This window comes from Lissotriton vulgaris, chromosome 1_1, assembly GCF_964263255.1.
Source record: "Lissotriton vulgaris chromosome 1_1, aLisVul1.2, whole genome shotgun sequence".
Classification (NCBI taxonomy): domain Eukaryota; kingdom Metazoa; phylum Chordata; class Amphibia; order Caudata; family Salamandridae; genus Lissotriton; species Lissotriton vulgaris.
In genome coordinates, this window is record NC_141685.1 from 1,332,171,285 (window position 1) to 1,332,195,907 (window position 24,623).

Genomic DNA, 24,623 nt, shown 5'->3' on the forward strand with positions numbered 1-24,623 from the left:
TTCTTGGAGAACTTAATATTCAAGCAGTGGGAAGTGCCTAGCTGCTGAGGGCAGGTTTTTCCAAAAAATCGTTGTTGATTCTCGAACTTAGTGGAAGTAGCCATGCCGTATTTGGGCTGTAAGGCTCAGGCCAAATATGGCAGCGATTTTTATGCCTATATAAGGATATGATAAAGTATACCCATATAAGGGCATGAATCGGGAAAATTACATTAGGGTCCTAGATTCATTTACAACAGTGTGGTTGATCTTTTAGACCCATAGGCACCTTTTGCTCTTATACTTTCAGAACATCAATTTCTCTTTCTTTGCTCATTGTATTTTTAGTTAATGTACTCATCTAAGCTTGCTTCTATTTTCCCTTCTAGTGTGCTCTCTAGAAGGTACACATTTTCTTTCAGCTTACATACACTCAACTCAGAATGTTTTAAATAATTATACTTTTATATTCTACAACCTATTAACATACCTGTAAAAGCTCTGTGCTGTTCTTCCAGTTGTATTTCTATCACTGATCACAAGTTTTCATTCCAGATGTCCAGCCTGAACTTCTGAAAACCACCACCTCTTTAAGTAGTAAAGCAGGGAAATGGCTACCCCTCACCATGTGCTCTTACTTACACTGCTCTAGTTATCAAATCACAGCATTCCCTTAATCTTTCTTTTTTTGTATGCCACTTCTAAATGATCAGTATTTCTTTAACTCTTTCCTGTCTCCTAGTTACACTTCTGTGGTCACACCACTCTCATAGAACCCCCACCATCACACTTAAAGCACTGGGGATCTGAACCATTTTAGCCTTTTCGTGCTATAAACTATGTGATTGTGGTACTGTGAATTTAGTGTAGTGTGATGATGATTTTTTCATCTATGTTGCCTGATGTAAATGGTCGGTTCACAAAGCATTTACATTCCCAGGCTTTATATTCGTGGATGTTATACTGAATATTAGAACATTGGAATGTTGGGAGCTCAATTGAAGACAATGGAGTGCTCCCTGTTCTACGGGCCGGTAATGGCACGCACAGCAACATTCCAATGTTTTACAAAGGTCTCTTGGCACTCAAGAGGATTCAAATCCCCTAGAGCTTCGAGAGCATTTGTTTTATTTGTTAGAACATTCTGCCCTCTAGTGGCAGAATGTTCTAATAGCCTTATAGCCCTTCGTAGCAGGGCTATACCGGCTACTAAAGTCCTGTTCCCTTGTTAAAGGCCTTTAACACTGGAGAAGGCCTTTAATAGCCGGTATAGCCGCTACGGTGGACTATAAGGCTATAACAAAGACAGTTCAATTATTCTGCTGTAACAGGATGATGGTCCATTACTAAGCTTGCCTTTTAGGAGCAGAGAAACATAAGAAGATTACTGCAAAACTGTCATATGGACAGTTGTTGCCCTCGAGGCTACGTTCTTCCTTTTGCAAATCTCATTATTTTCACTTACTGACTGAGTTGTTGTAAAAAAGGAGCAATATTCCTTTACTTTTAAAACAAGAAACATGTTCTGAAGGAGCTTAAGGCTTATCGTTAAACCCTTGTCACTTCTGAGCTGTATTTGCATATCATCTTTATCATAGGCTTGTTCTGCAGATCAAGGCGATTGTCCTCAGTCTGACATTGTAAACTCGGTCACGTTGTGTATTTTGAGGGATATCTCTTCATTTCACTGTACTGCAGTTCGCTTGTTTGCTGTGATTAAGAACCTTTACCAAGTCCAGTAACTGAACATTTATAATTTATTACAAGATAACCTCTGCAAAATCTTTTCAGATTCAAAATGTGCGTTATTGTTGCATGTAAGTTTGGCATCTTGCAAATGCAGCAATGGTTGTGCACTCTTAAAATTATATATTACCATACTCATTTGAGCAAATCTACTCAAATGGGCTGGAAGTAAGCAAGCAGTGGCTGTTTCAGGGCTGGAATGCACGGTGAGTTGATGTTCTCCCACAACTTACATGTTCTATTCATGAAGCCCTCTCCACGCCCCGCCCCAAAACATTGCGGGCCTGCAGGCAAAGTTGTGTCTTCAAGGGGGAGAAAAAATAGAAATAAAAACATGTTAACAGTATGACTGGAAACCCGGAACTGTATAGGTTTCCGGGTCTACTTCTGTAAACGCTTGTATAATTCTTAGAAATCGTAATTCTGCATCCATGCAATGATATAGACCTGAGGGTGTACTCTTTTTTTTTTTTTTTTTTGTATTTTTTTTTAACTGTATGAATAGGGTCCCTCATGTATTCATTGTTTACAAGTGGCACATTATGGTCCTCCAGTGATTATCCTTTACTATTTAATGTATTCATTTTATAGTGGCATTAGATTATACCATGGAGAAATGGTATTTAAAGTTGATAAACATTGCAGAGCAGTTAAGTAAAATTGTCTATAACGCTTGTCTGTGTTTCATTAACTTGCAATATGTTTCGGGTGCATTTTAGTTTTGAAGCAAACAAATTGTATAGTCGTTTACTGTCTTCAGCTTTAGTCTGTTTTTCCAAGTTCCAATTGTATTTCTTTTTTGGGGTACATGGTTTACTTACAAAATAAAATCGTCAGTCTTGCTCATTCTATATGTATGTTCAATTGATAAAGGAGCATATTATATTAGAAACTTCTGTAGGTAATGCAAGCTGATCTTCCAGCTCACTCTCCTGAGGGCTCGATCCCTAATCGTTAAGGCTTTGAATTATTGAACCGTCAGGGGCGGGTTCTCTGTTGTTGCAGAGGAGCATTACCCGACTTTAAAATCCCCCCCGAAACCCCAGAGATGAAAAATAAAATGTTAATTGACTACCATTTTATTTTAAAACCCCCGTCCCGAACAGAGCATTGGGACAGGGGTGGGGCTGCTGCTGAGTGGAAGCAGCAGGGAGGAGCGTGGGGTGTCTGCACTGTTGAAGTGCGCATGCCATTTTAGCCAGTCTTCTTGCGATGGCCAGCCACACATGCACACTTTAAACATCTCTAACCCTGCTATGTTAAGACAGCTTGGTTAGAGCAAGTGCAGGCCTCCAGAGCGCTGTGAAACACAGAGTGAGGCTGTTCCCCCGAATCAGGGTGCCGTTCTCATGCTGCAGGAGGGCAGTGCCAGGATTGGTCAAGTGAGTTGCAGCATCCAGTTCCTGTAAGAAGAGGTCCAGAGTGGAGGACGTCATGTTCGTCTTCAGGTAAGTGTTTTTTAAATATTATTTTTGCTCACTCCTCACCCCCCCACGTAGATGCCAGCCGCCACTGTGAACCATACAAATTTGAACATCTAATGCATAAGGCTATTTATTTTGCTTTAGCAGCAAACAGCCCTCACTCCACACCCCCTGTTCAAATACATAGTCCGAGCAATGCTCTTGTTTGTGTAGAGACACAGGAAGAGGAACAATACAAGAGTGCGTGGCCAGGAGGCAGTTTGGCTCGTGACACAGAGTACCAGGCTTTTATGCAGCAGTATTCCTTGTTTTTTACCCTGAGCTGCTACTTTAGGGCAGCACTTTCTGCCATTCAAAATGACTACTTTTCAACCATTCCAAAAAATATTTAGGGAATTTATAACTTTCCCCAAATATTGCGAGGACTGGACTTGGAATACTAAATAAGCCTCCTGGAATATTTGAGGGAAAAGTTTTTCTTTCCCCAAATATTCTAGGATAGAGTGTCCAGGGCAAGAAACAAGAATGAGTGTATGCTGCATCCAGCCATGATAAACAAACCCCTCAGGCCAGTTTCGTCGGTCTCTGCCTCTACCTGTTCACTTCTTTTGATTGCCACACCCTGTGTGAGCTGATCACACTTCCAAGGTCCCCACGCTGCATATGGATCAGCACTGGGCTGGACTGATTGACTTCACGGGGCTCCCGCACATTTCCTTAGACGTGCTATCATCCTGGACAGGTTTCCTTGCTCTGTTCTCAGTGGTGCTGTAATAATTTTCTGAGTGAGGGTGGTGCTGTCAATGTTAAATCACTGAGCACTAACGTCACATAAAGAGCAAATGAGCCAATGCCATTCGGCAAGAGAGTGGTAAGGGTGTAGTATGTAGCTGGTGTTGCATTTTAGAACACACTGGCTCAAATATATTACTAAAGCATGGTAGCTCATTGTTATTTACAGACAGAACATTCTCAAATGAAATAGCGTCTAAATTTGCAAAGGCACACATTTGTACTGATAAAAGTATATAGTGCAATAACAAAATGTATAAATTATGTTTCAGCAAATGATTTTCACTTGTGCATCACCAAATGTCATAATTTGTTTTGATCCTTTTTTTAATAAACAGGTTTTATTGTTTCAGTCGTCAAATACAATGCAGAGCATTGTAACCCAGAAGCCTTCTGCCTCAGTAATAGATACATAATAATTGTGTTGAAATTTAGAATGGACTTTTTCGGAGAAATACAATAAAACATAAACAATATAACTCCCCCCCTCCCCCCCTCGTTGTACTATTTCAGCACTGCAACTTGAACACCACGTCAACACCCACTTCCCAAAATGAAGAGTATCACTGATTCGTAGGTCCAGTTTTGATCCTTTTAAAATCTTTGTTTCCATCACACTTCAAATATACAAAAAAGGCCTTCATATGTGTTTGCTAACCAGTAGCATAGCTGTGATTCTCCCACCTAGAATCCAGAAGCGCAGTCTGAAAAAGCAACCTCAGGCAGGAGAAGTGGCTACAGACACAATTTGGTCATCACTTTTAAACACCCTGCAGCTCTCAGTGAATGCCTGTTACACTTGGCATCTTTTGACATGTTTCCCCTCTCTTTTTGCTCTCTGACTTCCTGTTTTAGTGGTATCCTGGACTTTGTTTTTTCTGACTTGTTATCTCTGTGCACTTTATTACTGCTGATCAGTGCTAAAGTGCAAGTGCTTCCTCTGTAAATTGTAATTCTGATTGGTTCTCCATGATTGGCATATTTGATTTACTGGTAAACCCCTAGTAAAGTGCTCTTGGCATGCCCAAAGCTGGTACATCAAATGCTACTAGTAGGCCTGCAGCACTGATTGTGCAACCTACACAAGTAGCTTTTCTAATGTGTCTCAGACCTGCCACAGCAGTGTCTGTGCACAAAGTTTTAAACTGCCATGTCGACCTGGCAAGTGCACCCACTTGTCTGGCATCTCCCTCCCCTTTTATGACATATGGTAGGCCCAATGCAGCCAAATGGACAGGGTGCAGTGTACTTAAAAGGTAGGACATTTAGTTGTGTGCATTTGCATATCATAGTAGTAAATATACTGTGCATTTCGTTTTTCAGTATTGAAAGGCTACCTCTTCCAGAGGTTAACATGGGGTCTGGCTGGAAACCGCTTTCCAGTGCAAATTCCCATTGGTAGATGATAAAAAGTTTAAGTTTGAAATGTCTTAACGTACAATTTTAAAATACATCTTTAAGTGAAGATGGTTTTGAAATTACATGTTTGAAAATGCCACTTTTAGAAAGCGTGCAATTTCTTGCTGAATCATTCAGTGCCGCTGTTGAATCAGCATCTGGTTTAGATTGACAGGGGCTGTTTGTGCATTGACTGAAGACACACAAAGGGAGCTGAGGTGTGCCCTGCATATTCTGATGGGTCTTCGTGAGCTAGAGCGGTGGGATGAATTGTCACGGACACCTGAATAGGGCTGTGTCTGCCTTTCATAATGCTATCTCCACCCCCTATGGTGTGGCTGGACCAGGGCATATAGAACTGGTTTTAGTAAGGCAAGAAAGACTAAAACTGGTATAAGTACTGAGGCTCTAACTCCACAACTTTAGAGCTCTTTTGGACAAAGGAACCTACCTAAAAGTAGAGCTGGAGAAGCTGTCAGGAGAGACTTCCACTTTGCTTTGTGCTTTGCTGTGTTGGCCTGCTGCTTCTGTTTTGGGCAGTGACAGGGCTGGACTGAACTTTCGGCATCTTATTTCCTGAGTTCCTCCAATGTCTTCAACTAGACCTTGCCTTCTGTTGGAAGTGTCAGGAACATCAAAAACTTCAAGTCCATATGCCAGCAGCACCGTGACCCATGAAGCGATTTACAAGAAGGAGGCTTAGACTCTCCGTGCCCCACCCAACAAGACGTAGGGTTTAATCTAAGAAAGTGGTGCGCAAATCAGGGGAAAGTAACCTCCTGGGTCCCCATAGGCTGATACAATCCACACACTTATATACTCAAAATGATCAGCACCCACTATATGTCCTTATTTCTAGGCATGATCTGTTTTGTTCAAACAATCAGTAAAACACCATACTGGTTCTGGATCTTGTTCAGGTTCCCAAATGAGCTTCCAAGTTTCTTGTATTCATTAAGATCACTTCAAACATGTTGTGTGTTTAAAAACATTTCTTTATTAATGAAATATAAAAATAAATTCACATCAGCGTAGCCAACATGTTTCGTCTCTTTTCACAAGACTACTTTAGGGCTACAATTAAAAACACAAATTACATACAAACTTGTTAAAATTTCATACAACAAACTTTAAAATACAATACCTATTATTTTTACTATGTTCACTCTGCCCCTACACCGAACCTTGTACAGGCAAAGCAAGACATAACCCAGAAATTTTTCAAATGTGATTTTTCAATCCATTAATATCCGAAATTCCATATCAATTACAAGCGACCATGCTGCTTGACATAGACTGCACTTGTTTAGTTACAGATCCCAATACAGTTCCAGAAGGTCTGTATGTCCAACTCGATATGTTGCAACAATTTTTAAAGAAATATACTATATGGTATTTCAAAGTCCAAATAATACATGATTCAACAGTCTTTATAAATTTGAAAGCAAAGAGAGGCAGGAAAGAAAACCGCAACAATCACAGTACTATTCATAGGATATTAGTCCATTCTCTAACCAACTGTGTAACCACTAATCATATTATTATTGGACATCCAGAACTTCTGGAATTGTATTGTGATCTGTAACTAAACAAGGCACATCGCAACCTAGGGTTTACCGCCTTCAGCAGTGACAATGACGCTGCCTGCTCCTTGACCTGTGGACACATCGCATCGCCCCGCTTCACACCGCAGCCCTATTCTCACTGAGGACACCGTCCCTGAGCCGCTGCCTGCGCTGCGACCTGTAGGCACCGCATGTATCATCGTCCCGTTGCACAGCACTGCCTGACGTCTGTGCTCTTGACTTCAACCTCGTGGAGTTTGATCCGCAATGCGTGTGACTTCAAGGGCTGAACGACTCCTTCAGCAACTTCTGGAACCAACGGCTAGCGACACTGGTGACTCTTCGGAGCTGATCGCCAGGTCCCCGACGCCCTACATTTCCAAAGGTACTGTTTGTGGGACTTCCCGACACCTTTGCTGGACCCGACCTTGCGGTCGGTCTGAACTTTTGAATTTATTGTTCATGAAGCAGTGATGGCACCAGACAGATCTATTGACTTCCACAAGAGGTCTATTAAGTTGATTCTTGCAGTATTTATATCTTTATTACTGTATGTTGGGTTTTTATCGTTTTGGTCTTGTTTTACACAGATAAATATTGGCTATTTTTCTAAAACTTGTGTGGTGTCATTTTTTAGTATTTTCACTGTATTACTGTGTGTTATGTGCAAATGCTTTACACATTGCCTCTGAGATAAGCCTGACTGCTCGTGCCAAGCTACTAAGGGTGTGAGCAGGGGTTATTTAAGGTGTGTAACTCCCTTATCCTGACAGGAAGGAAGAGTCCCTAATTGGACAGGGTGCAAGCCACTGCCAACTAGAGACAAACAAGGCACTACATTATCAGTCTCACAAAATGGACATTCAGCTATCTCTTCTCAATTCTTTTGCAGTATTTGTTTCCAGAACGGATGGGAAACTCGATAAATTGAACAGCTTGATTAAGCGAGCCCAAACGACTCCCAGCTGACGCAAGCAGGTGCACTCATGCCCAATTTTGTAAAAACTATCTACTCTTTCCTGCTATGCTGGGAGATTTTTTAAAACAAACCACCATGCCCTCAAATAAAGCACTGCCAGATCCCCTTGTCTTCTTTCAAGGGAATTAAGTCAACCGGCGACTCAGTGGGGCAGGCGGACCAGGTACTTTTTACTAGAAGGGTGAACTGGATAGGGCCCTCCAGAAAGACTCTGTATGGGGACTGTATCATTATTAACTTTAAGAACCCGTCCTGGGCGCGAATGTCCCTTGAGAGAGTAGCTTTAAGTCCGCATACCGAACGCCGTGTCTCGCTCTACCCTCTTGCTTATTTTTATAGACATTTAAGTCACCCTCAGTTTGGAGACAGGAACCCCAGTGCTTGTAGTTTTAATTCAGTATTAAATTTGCATAAATACCCCGGTCTGCCCATTCATAATAGATTCCAACCTCTCAGTACTCTAGACTGTAATGATTGACTGGATCTAACTAGTATATGTGTAAGGGGATTGGGAGTTCCTAGGTCCTTGGACTTGGACATAGACTTGCCCTCAGTAAAGGGGTCTACCAAAGATCCCGATGGCTTCTCCATGTCGAACTGTGTAGCCCGTGATAAAATGACACCCTTATATCAAGGAGAGCAAATAACCTCCCAAAAAGGGGTTAATATAGATTGGAGTAACGGTCACAGTTTAATCGCAAATTCCTCTAGTAGTGCACTATTAGACGACAGTACAAAGGTTCTAGGCGGAGCCCCCATTAGTGACCCTACCCACCAAGGAAGCATCCAACCCGCATTACAACAGGGAATACACCAGGATGATGGTTATTCAATCATTAGTTGGAACATAGCCGGCATTGCAAATAAGTCTGGTGTGTTAGGATGGAAGGAATTTGTTAGTTCATTTGATATAGTTTGTTTTCAGGAAACCTGGAGTACCGTAGATGTCTATTTTAAAGCTTATGTAGCATATAATCTGCCCGCAACCCCTTCCCCCCCCCGTGGAAGAGCAAAGGGAGGTTTGTTAATTTTATTTAAAAATAACTTGCCGATGAAAGTCAAAAGGAGCACCAATATAGGGCATCATTCACAGTTACTATGGCTGCAGCATAGGGAGGCCCAGGATGTCCTTTTGATTAACTTCTACAATAATATTTTCGATTCCACCCGCTATAATGTAGTTCTAGAATTAAAACTAGAATTAGACAAAATGGCCAATAGGGAATTATTTTATTCGAATATTGTTTGGCTAGGTGATTTTAATGTTGTTAACTGTCCTTTGTCGATGACCAAAGTATGCGGATGTCAAAATGAAGGTGGTATTGATTATCTGCATTTTCCACATACTACCTATGGTAACACTCTAAATGCAGTAATGACAGAATTTGACCTGGATATTCTGCAGTGTGCTAAGGATGGGAGCGGACTAGAGATCCCAACCTTTATTGGAAGGTTTGCACACAGTTGTATTGACCATGTCATAGTTTCTGCCAATATTGTAAATTTATGCTCTACCCCGCATGTTGTCGATTTGTCTATGTGACCATAATTCAATCACTATGTACCTGAATATATGGGGGCGTAAGACAGCTGAACCATGTAAAATTGTGAATAACATCATACCGACACGCCCTAATGGTACAAGACTGAAATGGAGAGGTTCCAGCTCCTGTGAGATGCAAAAAAAGATTGTACAGACATGTAGTAATGAAATAGATGATTGTTTATCTTTCGGGACGGAACCGCCACAGTGTTACTAACTAGGAAACCAACACAGGCTAGGAGCTGGTTTGATCACTTTTGTACTGTTTCCCTGAACCGTTTGAAAATAGCCCTCTCAAATAAACCAAGGGATAGTTCAGTTATCCATTTGCTAAGAGTAGAATATAATCTTAATATAAAACAAAGGAAGAAAGAGCTCCAACAAGAGGCATGGGACAACCTTGCATTCGCAGCAGAAACTTCAAATAATAAGCTATTCTGGGAAACAGTGAATTCAATATTACTTAAAATCGAATCAGTCCCAGAGCTTTTAACTCGTGTAAGCTGTGAAGAATGGGTGGCCCATTTTTCTAGTATTTTTAGCCCTAGCGATATCCCCTCAGTAAATTTAAATACCCAACGCCTTTGGCCAATTATCCCGCTTGATATAACTCTGGACGAAGTCCTGATAGGAATAGGAAATAGTAAAGGAGACAAAGCACCGGTTGTTGACGGTGTCCCCATTGATGTGTACAAATTAATACCAGAATTGTGGGGACCCATACTTACCAGAGTTTTTAATGCAGTGGTAACCGAGGGTTGCCCTTCCTCTTGGGGGGAATCTGTTATTATCCCTATTTATAAAAAAGGTAACAAATCAGAAGCCAAGAACTACCGCCCAATCTCCCTACTTGACTCCTCAGTAAAAATTATGAGTAGGGTTTTATTGTTAAGATTGGAGGAGTGGGTTTCGAATAATGAAATTATGTCACCGGCGCAATATGGTTTCAGAAAAGGGTTAGGCACGTTGGAACAATGTATTAATTTGGAGCTTTTAATCAGCAAATATACCAAAGCCAAGCAAGGTCAGATTTTTTTAATGTTTTATTGATTTAAGTAGTGCTTTTGATTTGGTTGATCATGGAATTTTATGGTCTGTTTTACTCAATCTAAGGCCCCCGAAATCGATTATTTATTTCTTGCCAGGTTGTACGAAGACCTTTCAACCAAAGTCAGATATGGCCAGAAGGGTGAACGCACCCCCAATTTTAACGTAAAACGCGGCATTCGCTAAGGCTGTGTACTAGCCTCACTACTCTTTACTCTGTTTATTAACGAAGTTGATGTTATACTTAAGAAGATACAGGCGGATTCACCGCTAGTGGAAGGCAAAGAAGTACCAGTCCTGCTTTACGCGGACGATGCCGTGCTTTTAACACCGGTTGGCTAACAGAGGTTAATAGATGGGTTTGGAGCTTTTATCAACCAGAGGAAGCTGGTGATAAACAAAACCAAAACCTTTACAGTGGTATGTGGCCCTAAATATAAAAGCTCGAAACTCTTTCTTTATCGAGGGTAACAAAATAGAAAACGTGGATAATTTCTGTTATTTGGGTATCTTATTCTCATCGGATGGGAAATGGAACTATGAAATATCCCAGGTTCGGGCCAAATTGAGGAAAAGTATATATGTGTTTTTAAATTTGCCATTAATTTGGGGGATCATCGTATTAAAGACATGATTGAGATCTTTAAAGCTAGATGTACATCCGTCGCCCTTTACGGGGCTGGGATTTGGGAATCAGAACCTTGCCATGACCTAAAGGTGGAAGAGAACTCTTTAAAAAAAAAGCTTTTATGTCTCCCCGTCTCTGCCCCCTCTGAACCTATTCATAGCGAGGTTGGTCTTAACTTTTTGGGTGATTTAATAGCATTGAGACGGCTTCAGCTTGGCGTTCGATATGGTCTAAAGACGAGTCAACTTTTACTAATTCTTTTATAAACGACTGTCTATGCCTGGATAATTATTTAAAGATACCATGGTTGAAATATTTAACTCAAACTTATGTGGACATTTTTAATCTATCTGTTCTGGGAAACCATAACGAGGCACCAGTTACATCTAAGCAGGAGTTAAAGAACATCTTTTTTCACATAAGAACGCATGTAGGAGAGAAGTAATTAAGAAACAAACCACATACCAGTTTTACCACCAATATATGGATACGCTGGGTTTCCAATCCTATCTCTCTTTAGTCACTAGATCTTCCCATCGTTATGTATTAACCAGATTAAGATTAGGCCTCGTGCACCATCTGGTTGCGTTTCCTGTGATGAACCAGCACCCAATTACCCCTTGTCCCTGTGATGGGTCCACAAAACAAAGCACTTTGCACTTTCTGTTTTTATGTGATCTTTTTCTGCCTTTAAGGATTGTTTATCTCAAGCACTTGTTTAAAAAGTATGAAACCAATACTTTCAATGCTGCTATGACACTACTTTTTTCACTCAACGACCCTGATGTATGTTTTTACACTGCTACATTTATTTTAAGTGCAATTAAGATAAGAAAGAGTATGCTGTTCTAACGTGAACTTTTATTCTTCATTAAGCTAGAGACAGTCCTATTGCTCCTGCACGTTGCACTTTAGCATTTGCACTTTTTCATGTGAAATGATACATTGTTACTAATATTATGTTATGCTGCTATGCACTTTAGCTTTTGTACTTTTTAAGCCTTTGCGAGTTGATCCTTCGCTATCGCTATCAATATCAGGTTACGCTGTTATGAGTCCATTGTTTACATCTGGAGTTTTGCTTTAATTTACGCACTATATAACGGACATTGAAAAGCCCCGATGGTTCTGCCTAATGTAAATATGCAATGCTATTCTGTGCTTACTGTTTATTTTAAGAGAATATAACCATAGTCAGTCGGATACTGTAAAATGATAACTGTATGTGTTTTAATATTGTATGTGGATCTGTATCATGGTATTTTAGTATGTCATGTGCTATATATTGTGCTTTTTATGATTGTATGTCCCAACCGAATAAAGCTTATTTTGAATTTAAATTTGAATTCAACCGGCGACTCAAAGGATGGAGAACAGGGGCAATCAAGTTCAGGGCATAACTGAGTTAACTGAGACTCTTAATACCCCAAAGTCCCCTTCTTCCTTAGCCAAGCAGGCAGAATCAAAAAGTAACTCTGAACCAAATTTGCATTGGGCTGTCTCCCAACAGAGCAGCGGAACAACACCATATTCCATGGCAAGCAAAGAGTGAAATGCATTGTTCAAACAAGATGCAACTTGTTTGTCTGAGAATTTGGAGCTGGTATTTCAGCAGATGCTAGCTGAGGATTCAGTCCCGGCCTCATGGAGATGGTCCATAATTTCACCCATCTATAAACATGGTGATAAAGCAGTGCAAAAAACTATTGATTGGTGTCTCTTCTTGATAACTAGGCCAAATATTTAGCTGCCTACATCTCAGAGGGTTTAACATCTTGGGCCTCTGGTAAGTCCATCATCCCACTACATCCAACTGTATTCTGTTAACATATGGGAACCACAACCAACATCTTGGCCCTATCCCTATTGATAGATGCAGCAAATGGGGCAAAGGTAACCTTGTATCTTAGCTCCTTTTGACTACCAGTCTGCTTTTGACCATATCGACTGAGATAAACTGTGGCTTAAACTGACCAACTGGAAAAATCCATCTGACATTTTGAAGCAACTGGTTCTGTTCCTTACAGATACAGGGGTACAGGTCAAGTTGGGGGCTGGGACGCACGTCTCCAGACGTTTTCAAACTACCAAAGGGCTAAAGAAGGTGTATGTCCTTGCCCCCAAATTAGGAGGCATGGTTCGCTCTAGTCTCCTCTATGCTAACGACTTGGTGCTAATAAGTCGCAACCAGGTTGGGCTGTTGCATTTGCTTGATGTTACACAAGCCTATTCAATAGAAAACGGCCTGAAGATTAATTTAGAAAAATAAAAAACAATGTCAATAAACAGTGTAAAAGAATAGCCCCTTGCTGGTATTTGGCCAACCAACGCTTGGAGTCAGTAGCGGAATACAAAACGGATCATTTAAACCTCAGAAAGAAGCTCTACGGAGGAAAGGCAACGCTCTGGTCTACCGTTAAAAAATCTTAAGAAGAAAGTGGCCAGTCTTATTCTCACTCCATTGCTCCAGGTAATACAAGCAAACCTCTTACTGACAATAACATACGGGAGTGAGCCGTTGCAAGGAAGAGATGCACCCCCCTCTGGACAGGATTATGGTTGGGGCATGCAGAATCGTCTTCGGCCTTCCCAAATACCTCTCCAGCACATATAAGACTTGAGTTCAGTCTACAGAAGCAATCTATGGCCAGAAAGGGGGAGGGCGTATATTAATTGGTGGCCTAAGATCAAGAGTGCAGAGCTGAACACATTAAACTTGCGTCTTTGGCTGGTGCTGAGGGCCAATTACAACTCTCCTGCTAGAGCCTACCTCTGCGGGTCAATAACACAATTAGGCCTACAGGACCTCTGGGAAACATCTGAAACTCATTCTAGCTTTAAAAATGTGTTAAATAAAATAATCAAACTGGCCTCAATAATTGAGGATAAGGCATCATTGGCATTCATAGCTCACGGCTAGTTTGTTTTGCACAGTTATGAGGCAGCAATACCACAACCCTTCTTCAAAATGGGGTTCACCAATGCAGTCAAAGAAAAATCTTGAGATACCATCTTGGTATATTACTTTCGCTATTACAGCAACTGTCCTGCAAGTGTAATCCAGCCATGACCTGCTGCTACTTGTGCTCATTAGGGAGAGGAGATCTGCTGCATTTAACATGCATTCGTAAGGAGTTAATGGATGAGTGAAGTGTAATGTTACGACCACTCTTTAATCCAAGAGGAATCTAAACATGTAGGCAGGTTGTCCTGGCATGCTTCGCCTCTAGGGATCTGCAACTAAACTGCTGTTTTGTGAGATTCTTAAACAAGGTAGAAAGGAAAATAGCAGCAATGGAAATTCACTGTGGCAATCTAGATGTACAATGATGTACTTGTTGAATATTTACACAAAGGGAGTTGCAGAAAAGGACTGCCAGTGAGGCTCCTTAACATAAAAAATGGAGAACGGCAGCTGAGGCCATCCATTCTGGAAAACTTGGAGCAGCCTATTAAGATTACACCTTTGAACCAAAAACATGCACTTAATGGACAGAATTGTTTGTACATATGTTAGATTGACCTGAAGCGGCTTAATAGGACTGTACTTCTGAACTGAAAATATGTACTTGTACGGATGGTTTGCTACTTTTGCATGTGTGGCAGGTGGTCATATATTGTAATGTAAATAATCATGGCAGGCACTTGGGTTTGGGACCATGCTTTTTTAAAAATGTTTTGCTATTTTGCATATAAGACATCTCTGCCAATAATAATGCCCATTATTTGGACACTTTGTACTGTGGAAATGGTTTTAGACTAACCGAATTTTATAATGTGGTTTTAATGTTGCAAAGGTTTTAATTAATCTTGCAAATAAATAAACTTGAAGCTTGATTATTTCTCCGCAATTTAAACTTATTGTTTATCACACCGGATATCCCTATTGTATAGCGATATTTCTATTAGCCATTCTAAAGTAGAAGGTTATTAGATGATATTCATGCTTTACAGTTCGCATGGCAAGTTAGCAATATCAAATAAAACAATAATTGCATATTAGCATTGTCTTTCATTACGATCGATTCTTCAGGCACCATTCCCAATAAAATACGTTGTAGAACTTACCTTGAATTTGTGAATTTTATAAGGATCAGACTTACTTTGTTCCAGTAGGACTTCAGTTCAGGACAGGTCACAAATGTGAAAATCGTCAGGGGTCGCACTTTTACATGCTTATTTTCGGGTATTTTATCATATAATTCTGTGCTGTCTGTCAAAAGTGATTACATTTGAGAGAAACGGAATTTATAGTAGGATAAAGTATAAGTATAGATACTTGTCATACATTTTCCATAGTTTGTCCCGGCAAGCATCCTTCCTAAATCGCATGTGGTGCTTTCATTTTTTTTTCCTTCACAACTCAATTTTATTGTTGAAACCTGATACAGGTGTGGTGTCACGCGGGACACCAACAATATACAATGACAAGCAATGCTGGTGTGAATATTTTCAATAATAACATATCTGTGTTGATGTATTAACCCCTCCCCTGCTGATGACGGAGCGGTTCCGTCATGGCGCGCTGATTTCGCGCCTGCGCGGCAGTTTTAATGAGCGGGGCGGGTCATGACGGAACCGCTCCGTCACCAGCACAGCTCAACCGCGGCTGGTGACGGAGCGGTTCTGTCACCAGCATGCGGCCGCCGAGCGGCCGCCCCGCCCACTTAGCGCTGCGGCGGAATAGCCGCCGCAGCGAAAGGGTTAAACACGTTCGAAAAGAATTCCTAACAACAAACGATAGTGCCTAAATAATAACACAGGAAGCACCCTGCGATCTAGGACATGCAGGTCTAATCAGTTCAGTATACAAGCAAGTATGTTCTACATCTACACCACAACACAGTCATCCCAATATCTCCTCGACATCAAAAGCAGGGGTGGGAGGTTCCAAATCTAGTCCCCTGTAATCCACCCACCTCTTCCATATTTTGTAGTGTTTCTGGCGGCATCCTCTCGCTGCGAAGACCGGAATCTCCAGACCCATGCTAAAGTTAAGGCCCTTTTTCCATGCTGCAACCGATGGTGGAGACTACTCTTCCATACCCTGGCGACACTGCTCTTAGCCAGTGTGAGGCCAAGAAAGAGCAGGTGGCACTTATATCTATTACCACCCAATCTCTCTGCAATGTGAAGCATAAACAGTTGAGGCAAGAGTTGAATATCCCATTCCAGGCCCTCGAGATAGACGCAGCCACCCCACTCCAAAACCTTGACAAGGTCCCGCACTGCCACACTGTGTCAAAAAAAGTACTCTCAGCTGCCCCACAACATAAGCAGCAAGGGGAGGCGATCTGCCCCGCCCACCACAACCTATACCTAGTGAAATATACCCGATGCAGGTATTTGAATTATCGCCGTGCTACTTGGGGATTCGAGGGCCTCCACCCAATCATCCTCGTCAAAGGAACCCAAGTCCAGCTGCCAGGCCTTCCGTGTTTTATGTAGTGTAGTGGGAGTATTATTTATGAGTGTGCAATACATTTTGGTTATTTTATGGTCTCCCATAAAGACCTTAGCCTTAGGGTTGAAATCAGGTGGGTCTTCTTGTTGCGCCAGATATGGGGAGAGGGCATGCCGCAATTGAAGGTACCTAGAAAATTGTGAGTGGGGCATATTGTATTCTGTCCGGCGTTCCTGAAAAGACTTCATGCTCCCGCCGTGCATAAATGCGCCCACTGTGTCTGTTCCAATGGCCTCCCAGTCCCGAAATCCATACAGCTGCCCCAGGGGGGTTTCTTTCGTCAGTTTACCCCACCAACCCATCATGCGCAAAGCTCTTTTCCATATCTCAAAGACAGTCCTGGTCGCTGGTGGCAGCACTTTCAACAGTGAGCCAGAATACAGGACCATGTGTAGCAAGGTGGTCCCCATCAGCCAGCGCACTACTGTATAAGTGGGTCCCACCTGCCCCCGTACCACCAGACTTTGACGACGAGCATGTGCAAGGCCGCATGATAGGCCTGAACATGTGGGGTGGCAATGCCTCCACAATAGGTGGATTAAAAATAGGTTCTCAATGCCATGCGCGCCACTCCTCCATCCTAAAGGAACCGAGCAAGAACCATGTTAAGCTGCCAGAACCAGGACGGTCGTATTGGATAGGGGTGATGTTGAAGCTGGTAGAGTAGGTGGGGCAAGGGTACCTTTTTAAATATGGCAGATTTGCCAAGTAGGGAAAGAGGTAGGTGGGATCACACATGGACCTGGTCTCCCGTCTTAAAACCAATGTGTACTGTATCACATTGGTTTTAATTAACTGTGCTATAAACATAAACTTGAAACTTGGTCTCCCGTCTGCACACACAGGGGAGCCAGATTTCTGTCCCAAGATCTAGATTGAGATGTGGATAGAAACACCCCCAAATAATTAAATCCATCAGGGACTACCTTTACTTATCGAGACCATGTACTCAGCTGATCTCCCCCACGCAGGGGCCACAAATACGATTTACTTCGATTCATGTATAGGCCAGAACTGAGGAGTCCTAGGGCGGTCCTATCAGGTCTGGTGACGAAGATCAAAATGTCATCTGCATATAGGGCGATGCGGTCAGAGACCTCTCGCGACCACTCAAAGCCGCGGATCTGGGCATCGATCCTCACCCACTCTGCCAATGGCTCCATGGAAAACAAGTATGGGGAGAGGGGACAGCCCTGGCGGTACCCTACCCCACAGCAAAGCAGCCAGAGATGTTATCCGCGACTCTGACGGACGCCGAAACGTTGGTATATAGGAGACGTATGAAGGTTGAAAGGCAGGGGCCAATGTTTAGGTGCTTTCATTTTTGATTCATCTACTGAACATGATGCTTCCTATCAATCTGCAACTTGATTTTTCGTTTTTTCCCCCCAAACTATTAATTTCCCTATCCATATGGTCAAGCTAATCCCAATGTTGGGTAACTTTGTCAAGATTGTAGTCCTATCTGTGTCCTTTACCAGGTCTTTACATGATTTCAGTGTTGTCTCTACAACCAGATCACCCCACGAAAGAATGACTGCTTTTTTTAATGGTTGACTCACTGTGTCGTTCATTAATATGGAGTTTGGGCGAATCCCAAATTGGTGACCTACTGCTATTATATGCTATACCCCAATCTAAGTCTGTTGTAGTACCAAAAGTTAGCACTTGTTTGCAATGGCTCAAGACACACTTTTAAAAATTCTTACATCCATAAAGGCTCAACCTTGATCTACTTTCTTTTAGTAATGCCTTAAACATCTGTCTTCTGCTTGACTTATCGTGAAAAGTTATTATAATAAAAACTGTAACACTCAGTAGTAGAAAAATAGGTCTGATATCTGAAGGCAACCTTTTCCCAGTTTCCTTCTCAGTGTTTTCCAGGGCAGCCTAATGCTCTTAGTAGCCCTGGTAAAGCTAGATAAATAGCCCTGTATTTTAGAAATTTGTCTTTTGTCAAACTCTAATCGTGTACTTGTATCCTGAAACGTCACCTTAGGAAGTATGGTCATTTTAATTAGGTTAACTCTCCCATAAATAGTGAGTGGAAGATTAATTCATTTTCTCTATAGGGCGACAGTTTCTTTGAAAACTCTGGTTACATTTGGAGCCCACATTTTATTTATTTCATGAGTTATTATAACTCCCAAATATATTATTTCTTCCACCTTAGAAAGGGATATTCTGTTCCATTTCCTCAGTCTTTTATTTGTTTAATTGATATCCTGATAGACTGACAATCTCTTGTGCTAGCTTCTCTACCTGTGTTTTGCTCTCATTTGATTTGATGTTTATATATAGTAATATTGGCAGCATAGAGGTCTACTTTCCCTTGCAAGCCTTTGTATTTCAAAGAGTGAATAAATACATCCTGTCTTAGTGATTGCTTAGGTTAAATAGCAGGGGTGATAGTGGGCATCCTTTTCTCGTTCCTATTCCTGTTCAAATATTGTTAGATTGGGACTTCCTCTGTAGGAGACTTGTAAAATGCCTATACAGTTTTGACCTCTTTTGAAGAAATAAAATCTAAAAATCCCTGAAGAAACTTCCAGTCAACCTTGTTGAAAGCTTTTGCCACGTCAAGAGTTGTTACTTGAGTTGGGAGGTAGGTGTATTTTGAGCCCACCTCCTATATTCATTACAAATCCCCGGGGTGGTGGTCATTTTTATTTTTAGAAAATGCCTTGGGACATGGTCCATCCAGAGGCCCATTTGAAAAGAGGTGTGGGAACCTGCGCTTGTGTTTTTCATAATTTGTCCTTGAATTTGAGGGGAAAAGTTAAAAAGATATATACCTTTTTGCCCTGCGGAGGATCCCAAGGCCTGAGGGGAGGGGGGATGGGCGAGGAGCATTAGGGCATTCCTATCCTGCCTCCTTTTCTTTTTTTTTTTCTTCTTTTTGTGGGGGGGGGACTCACATCAAGCGGAGTCCTAAGATGGCTACCAACATTTACTGATTGAAGTATTGGCAGCCAATCAAAGCTCTGCAGATCTCTGCACAAACAGTCTACTACATGGTGGCGCTATCTATAAAATTTTAAGATGAGGAGGCAAACAGTGTTTAAATAATTAAATATAAATAAAAAATGAATAATGTTTACCACCAATGACATTCTTATAGTCTGTTTATTGGCAGCTCTAGCAGCGGAAATGGGTGATGTAAGCAGCAGGGACCTCCCTAGAAGAACTATGAAAAGTATTTGTTATAAATTAAGCACTGCTTGCTCCCTGCTCTTTGTCTATCCCCTTATAGAAACCACCCATAATTATTTAGCACTTTGTTGGTGCCTGTTTAGAAATCTCCTTCACTCCCCTTAACATACATTTTTTATATTACAAAAACAGTACGAGATTTCCGTGTTTGACCAGGTTGCGACTTGTTTCCTACGACTGATTATTTCATCTGCCTTCTCTAGGTGACTTACATTGACATATTATTAACATATTATCAACTCGCATAACTCTCCACATTACTGGGAATTTCATTTGTACCTTGGCACCTACTAATTAAAGTTCTTCCATTCTTTTTAGGTCGAGCGACCTATCTCAACGCGCATGCGCATTGAGCGGGAGCTCGATATAAAGGGGCTTAAACAGAGCTTACCGAGATCGGGCGATTCCATGAAGTGCCCGTGAAAGCTCGCTCAATGCGCATGTGCATTGCCATTAAAAGCGCGTGCACAGACACCAGCCTCCCTCCCACAGTCATCCCCCAGCGTGCGCTGTGCCAACAAGCCTTTGAAGTGAAGCTTAGCTCCACTTCAAAGGTATCGGCTACCCCCGCCCCCTGCTTCACACGTTTCTCGCATTTCTCCTCCCTCCCTCGCCTTCCTCGCCCTTCAGCCTCCATCCTTTCTTTCTCTCTTCCTTGTCTTTAATTTGTTTTCTTTGTTAGTGTTAGTCTTCCTTTTGCGTTTACGGTGTCGTGCATCTGAGCAACTACAGTGCGATTTTTAATTTATTATTTCTTTTAAACTTTTACCGCGTTTGGGATTTTATTTTTGTGTGCATTTCTGGTGTTGGTATTTACTGTACATTTACGCTTATTTCCTATACACTTACTGTCTTACCCAATCCTGTACGTGTTCATGAACAGCTTGTTGTTAAGATGTCCATGGGGGCGGCTCCATGTGAGTAAATGCCGCATTTTGTGAAGCGTGGTAATAGCTAGGTTTTTTTTTATAGTTAAAACATCACTTTGCATCGCTGGTTTAGAGCAAGCTCATACATTTTCCTCGACCAATTCCTGTTATGACAAGCCTCACCAAACACTGGAATCCATTTGTGTTCTATGAGGAACATGCAGCGAGAGAAGGCAATACATTATCCAGACTTTTCTTCTGGGGATTGTAAAATGGATTGAAAATATGTTGTGACTTTGCCCTTGAAAGCGGCTTGCCGTTTGAGCATTGAATGAGCTGCCTTGCTGGCTGTGCTTCCTCCAGTAGCGACCCAGCAATGAACCGCCTGATTTCTTTAAAATGCATTTCTACTGCAAAGTGGGATGGCTCTGCACACATTTATTTTGTATTGCTCTCGAGCTGTCTTCAAAGTATACCATTTCTACTGTGCAGATGACTCGAATCGGACGTCTCTTTTGTATGCAATTATGCGGGAAGGAGCAGGTCCCAATCACGAATTACAGGACCTGCCATTAGGAGCTTCTTGATTTTTTTTTTTTTATTGATGGTTGAGCCGACCACCTCAGTGCCACTGCGCCAAAATCAGAAGAGTAGTTTAATTCTGATGGAGGTGTAACACACACATATATTGGTACACCTAGAATAAAAGTCTGTGGGGAGAACAATATTTTTAGCTTCGTTTTTAGGGGCGAGTTTGAGAGCGCGCTTGCAATACTATTGTGTTCAATAAAGGACTTGCAGCCCGCCCACTGCTTATCATTTGTTGAGTCTAGGAAATGTGAGCACTCTGTATTTTGCATCCAATTCATGGAGTACTCGGATGCAATTTTACACAGCTTAGGTTGTTTAGTTTCAAGTGCAAGTAAGTAGTCCATTTCTATTTCCTTGCCTGCTAGGTCTTGTAATCCTGGACTTGTAATATGGAATTTGAAGTTACACTACCAAAAAAAGGTAACGTCACTAAGCACCAGGTGATTATTTTCAGTTTCTCCGACATCCGTATGTAATCAGCTAACTCTGCCTTTCCTATGTAAACACTGGTCCCATGTGTTGTATGGTAAAACGTCCTATTACAAACCTGAAAAGAGGTATCTTACTTTCAGTTTCACCCACCGCATCCACCACCACCACCACATCCACCACCACCTCCACCATCACATCCACATCCACATCCACCATGACATCCACCGCCACATCCACCACCACATCCACCACCACTTTCACCACATCCACCACCACCACATCCGCCACCACATCTAACACGTCCACCACCACTTCCACCACCACCGCATCCACCACCACCACAACCACCGCATCCCCCACCACCAACACATCCACCACACCCACCACCACTACATCCACCACCACTACATCCACCACCCCATCCACCACCACCCCATCCACCACCACCACTGCATCACCACCACCACATCCACCGCATCCACCACCACCACATCCACCATCACCACCACATCCCCCACCACATCCACCACCACATCCACCACCACATCCACCATCACCTCCACATACACCATGACATCCACCGCCACATCCACATCCAGCGCATCCACCACCACCACATCCACCACCACTTTCACCACCACTTTCACCACATCCACCACCACCACATCCAACACATCCACCACTACTTCCACCACCACCGCATCCACCACCACCACATCCACCACCGCATCCACCACCACCACCGCATCCACCAACACCACATCCACCCACCACCACCACATCCACCACCACCACATCCACCAACACATCCACCACCACTTCCACCACACCCGCATCCACCAGCACCACATCCACCACCGCATCCACCTCCACCACCGCATCCACCAACACCACATCCACCATCACCACCGCATCCACCACCACATTCACCACCACATCCACCACCACCATATCCCCCAGATCCACCACCACCACATCTATATGTGTGTGGCTCTGTGTGTGTGTAGGTGCAAATGCAATGTTCTTGGATTTTTGTCACAATAAAATACACTGAACATAATCTTCACAAAAGTTATTTACAAACGTTTAAGCTATTGCCATTATAAATTACAATAACTTTTATTTAAGTATTAATTATTTACAAAATTAAAAGCCATTGTTATTTGTAATATCAATACATCTAAGTCACGTAAATACAACACACATTGCATTACAAATGCTATAGGTGTCACATTGGCGAAAGTTAAAACTATTGACATTGTAACTGACAAAGCTATTAATTTTGCTATTTTCAAAACCAACACATAAATAAAAAAAGTGTCATTTACAATACCAATCGCTCAAACTTTCCTAATGCGAGACCTATTGCATTTCCAATGCTTGTTTTATAAGTCCATTGTTTCTCCTCTGTAGCACAACAGCCAACTGACTTAATGGAGAAAGTAGAAGTTTGGTAAGTGATTGTTTTTGCCTGTAAGGCAACTGTTAAAATGCACACTCTGACAGTAAACGTCAGAAAATGAATTATCATTTTCTTAGGCTTCTGACGATTAGGGTTACAGTGAAAGGGATCTTGGTATATTCTTTGTACCTTGTGTTCCAAATCTGGCTCACACTCTCCTTTAAATGCACCTTCTTTTCTTCAAGTCCTCCCCTTCCGGAATATTTATTATCTTCACATTGTTCATTCTAGAGTGATTTACTAACCTCTCTGATACTCTGCTTACATTTTACATTGAAGTTGTGTGGCTGTTTCCTGTTTGGATTTCTCTATTTCTATAAGTGATTTTGGCACATCTTTCAGGGAGTCCACAATGGTATCATCTAATGGAGATGTTTCTTGGATCTGTTTTTGATTCGTTTCAGATATACTTTGTTCCAACCATCGTGCCATAACTGAATACTTAACAGAACCTTTGGGGAGAGGATGTAGCCTTACAGCTAGAGTGGTCGACCTCGAAGCTGGGGAACTGGGTTTGAGGCTTGGCAGGGATGCTCAACATCCTGTGATTCTGGGCATATCACTTAATCTCCCAGTGCCTAACAAAAATGAATGTGTCCATCTGTAAAGAAACTGGTGCTCATGTAAAGCACTCTGATACCTGATATCTTCGGGTCTAGTTGACTCTATACACATCTCTAAAAAACAACAACAAAAATGAAACTTAAATCCACCTGGAAAGTTCCAATATGACCACTCCTGAACTGAGTTCTCAGTTGCAATTTCTAATCCACTCAATGCCTCATCTATTTCTAGTATTTATATTTGGTACTCCATCTAAATCAGGATACCTAACTTTATTTCTCCTTTGTACCTGTTATTGCATCTTTTCGGTGACTACCTCAAAAGTCAAAGGGGCTAATAATTTGGCCTAGAACTGTTGACCTACCTCATTTGTGATCCTCATCCTATTCCCTGTGCTGCTACTTTCGTCTGAACCTAATTTTGATAGTAGCTTGCTAAGTGATTGCTCCTCAGTTACTATTTTTAACAAGCACTGGCGTTGCCAATAGGTCTCGCAGTAGGAAAGTTGGAGCTATTGGTTTTGTGAGTGGCGTTGCGTGTGTGAGTGGCGTTGCGTGTGTGAGTGGCGTTGCGTGTGTGAGTGGCGTTGCGTGTGTGAGTGGCGTTGCGTGTGTGAGTGGCGTTGCGTGTGTGAGTGGCGTAGTGTGGGTGAGTGGCGTAGTGTGGGTGAGTGGCGTTGCGTGGGTGAGTGGCGTTGCGTGGGTGAGTGGCGTTGCGTGGGTGAGTTGTGTTGCGTGTGTGAGTGGTGTTGCTTGGGTGAGTGGTGTTGCTTGGGTGAGTGGCGTTGCGTGGATGAGTGGCGTTGCGTGGATGAGCGGCGTTGCGTGGATGAGTGGGGTTGCGTGGATGAGTATGAGTGGGGTTGCGTGGATGAGTGGCGTTGCGTGTGTGAGTGGTGTTGCTTGGGTGAGTGGCGTTGCGTGGTTG

General features: G+C 42.2%; 1 protein-coding gene across 5 annotated transcripts in view; it reads left to right on the top strand.

The window, feature by feature from the left end:
• The window catches only part of ATF1 (activating transcription factor 1), a 331,728-nt gene that overhangs the window by 207,201 nt on the left and 99,904 nt on the right, over window positions 1-24,623 (top strand). Inside the window, exon 3 of one of the 5 annotated variants that reach the window (XM_086966329.1) lies at window positions 23,084-23,123. The exons of the other annotated variants lie outside the window; for them this stretch is intronic. The gene's annotated coding sequence lies outside the window, so the exon portion shown is untranslated. The remainder of the gene's footprint in view (window positions 1-23,083; window positions 23,124-24,623) is intronic. 5 annotated transcript variants of the gene reach the window in all.